Below are 3,326 nucleotides of genomic sequence, written 5' to 3' on the forward strand. Positions count from 1 at the left end.
CAAAGTGAGTTCCAGGAAAGGCACAAAGCTACACAGAGAAACCTTGTCTCGAAAAAACAAAACAAAACAAAAAAAAAACAAAGCAAAACAACAAAAAAAGAAAGGTGACCACTGAACTTTGCAAGGCAAGATGGCCCTTCAGGTTCCTGCTTCACAGAGGAGACTGCCAGACATTCTATAGGACACAGAGAAAAAAAAATGACTGAAAGAGTAGGCCTATGGGCTGAAGATGGATGCCCCAGCTTTACAGAAGAACTTTGGGTAACTGTCAAGGCAGGCAGCTGTCTCTGTCATTTCCAGAATTTTGGAAGTTGCTTACAGTGCAGTTCCTGTCTACCCAGGCTTATATGCCTTGCTTTTCTGCCCTCTTAGCCCAGCTACCTCCCTTCCTTTTCCTACACAGCTCTGTCACTGTCTGTCTGTCTGTACAGACCTCTAGGTCTCTATGGTTGCTATTGTCATTTTTCCTTTAAAACTGCAAAAATGCCTGAATTCTCCTCCATGATGTTGAGGGCCTCGATGGCAGCAGCAGCTAACAGGGAAGGTAATGAATCTGAAAAGCAGTATCCTTGGCCAGACAGCCACTGATGGTCAACCTCCAAAGACTTGCTGCAGCAGAAGCCCTGACAGATGCCAGAGCTTTCTCCATGTTAGCACTGATTAGGTCCATGTCCTCATTGCTAATCACATAATGCTCAGTGACTCCTTGACTGTGCTCCCCAAGGACTCCAAATGAAAGGCTTTCCTCCAGAAAGAGTCTTGTTTTTATATCTTTATTTTAACTTAACTAGTTCTAGAAGAGGACAGATGGTTCCAGTGTTCATATACAGTCCTTCCATGATGATAAAATGTTGAGTCACATGAGCCTTTAGAGGATTCTTTTGATATCCAATCTCTTATTCTTTCAGCACTTGCTCCAGGTCAGCTACATCATTATGCTTAAGTAACTTAATGTCATTGCATGATGCCTGTAATCCTTTCTGGATAGCAAAGCAGGCCGCACTGTCCACAAAAACAATGTCCCCTCTTTTAGAGTATGCAGGAATCGCACTGACTATGGTGGAAAATCCATACAAGTAAATGATGGCTTCTTCAGTCCTCATAAATTTTGCCAAGTGCTCTTCCAAATCCAGATGGACATCAAATGCTCCACAAAATGCTCAAGGTCCACAGGTACCCATGCCGTATTTCTTTAAAGATGCTAAAGCTGTGGCCTTAACTCAAGGTTTGGCCAGCAAACCAAGAAAATTAAAGGAGGCAAAGTTTACACATTCCTTCCCATTCACCATGCTATTGTGGGTTGGAGGGCCAGAAACGATGTTGTAATTGAGGGCAGGATGGTTTTTCCGGACAGATGGGATGAGAGGTTCTGGCTGCAACTCTTCAGTCAGCTCTTCCTTTTCCTTGGTTGTAAGATCAGACTTCTCTTGCAACTTGTAAGTTTTAGAGAAAACCAGTCTGATTATCCAAAGTATTAGAATTCCTTCCAGAATAAGATGGTATGCTGGAGCCTTATACAGCACCTGCACCATCTCCACCAGCACCCACTGCTCTGCCACCGGCGCCATGGACAGCCACCCAGCTTCCAGAAGCAGGTTACATGTTGCTCTGATTGGTTGATAAATAAAGCATTTGGCCTATGGCAAGGCAGCTTAGAGGCAGGCAGAAAATCCAAACAGAGAGACAGGAAGAAGGTAGGAAAAGCCGCCTGAGCTGCGGAAGGAGCAACATATAATGGGATGCAGGTAAAGCCACAGAACATGTGGTGACCCTTAGATTAATAGTTATGAGCTAATTTAAGATATGAGGTAGCTAGCAAAAAGCTTGAGCCGTGGCCATACAGTTATAATCAATATAAGCCCCTGTGTGTTTACTTGGGGGACATGAGTGGGAGAGATTTGTCCTGACTGCCGGTAGGCTGGGGCACAGGAAATCTTCTGACTACACATCTCACTCTCCTTTAACATTATACGTGGTGGAAGGACAAATGAGAGATAAACTGAACAGTCCTCACTGAAGAAGAAAGAGAGAAAGTGAAGTTACTTCTGCTGTGGTGACATCGGTGTGTAGGTAACCTGAACATCTCCCATTTGAGTTCCATCTCCCCAGATCAGCATAGTAGGGTGCTTTCAAATTGAGTTTTGGAAGCATTGAAGAATTTAGATGGTATTGTTTTCAGAGTGTAGGTTTTTTTTTTTTTTTTTTTTTTTTTTTTTTTTTTTTTTTTTTTTTTTAGGGTCACTCAGCTTAGCTCATTAGTAAAAACATCTACATTCAAAACTCAATGTTTTAAATATTCACAATAAACTATGATGTTTTTCTCACTTATTTGCTGTTTCCAGTGAGCGAGGATTGAGTGACACAAAATAGAGGCAAAAGAGATAAATTGTAGATGATCTCTATTAAAAATAATCTAATATTACCTTCACGGTAATTGTTGCCCAGGTTCATGTAAACAAGCGCTAACACAATTATATATAAATTTAGAAAATATAGTTGCCAACTTCATTTCAAGTTTATAATGTTTTAAAATATTTTTAAAACACTCATGACCAAATTAATTTCTTAAAAACCATTAACCCATTATCGTGTTCCCCTTACATAGTGCATTTTTATTTTTGTTGATTCCAAATTTGAGTTTAGATAGGATTTTGAGTTTTAAATTCACCCCATTTGTGATTGATGTTTCAAAGACATGTGTATTTCGTTGTGTTTTTGCCATCATATTTGGTACTGTCTCCTAAAACTGTTCTCTAAGATGAAAAATGTATTTAGATTTCTAGATAGAACATTAGAATGTCTAGAGTTTTTGTAAGAAATTTTTATCCATTTTACATACCAATCACAGATTACCCTCTCATTCCTCCTCCTGCCCCTCTCGCAGCAGCCTTCTGTCACAACTTACCACTCATCCTCTCCTCCAAAAGGGTAGGGGTTCCCATGGGGAGTCAGCAAAGCCTGGTACGTTTAGTTGAGGCAGGGCCAAACCACCCCCCACTGCAGCAAAGCTGAGCAAGGCATCCCACCATGGGTAGTAGGCTCTAGAAAGCCAGAGATCTCCATGAGTAAACTGGGGCTGAGGAGGGGACAATAGAGGGGAGGGGGTGGGGGAATGAGAACATAAGGGAATGGGATGGTCAAGTGGGGGAAGGACTGAGTGGGAGAGCAATGAAAGTGATATCTTGATAGAGGGAGACATTATGGGGTTAGGGAGAAACCTGGTGTTAGGGAAGTTCACAGGAATCCACAGGGACGATCCCAGATGTTTAGAGTTTTATCTGTAGTTGTCACCTCAGTAAATGTTCTCAGCCAGTATCCAACCTAAG

The 3,326-nt window shown here is 41.7% G+C and overlaps 1 pseudogene; it reads right to left on the reverse strand.

Annotated features, from left to right (window-relative positions):
* Positions 1 to 458: 458 nt before the first annotated feature.
* On the reverse strand, positions 459 to 1,568 carry LOC131904959 (serine palmitoyltransferase 1-like; annotated as a pseudogene).
* Between the last annotated feature and the right edge of the window lie 1,758 nt (positions 1,569 to 3,326).

Source organism: Peromyscus eremicus, chromosome 2 (genome assembly GCF_949786415.1).
Source record: "Peromyscus eremicus chromosome 2, PerEre_H2_v1, whole genome shotgun sequence".
NCBI lineage: Eukaryota > Metazoa > Chordata > Mammalia > Rodentia > Cricetidae > Peromyscus > Peromyscus eremicus.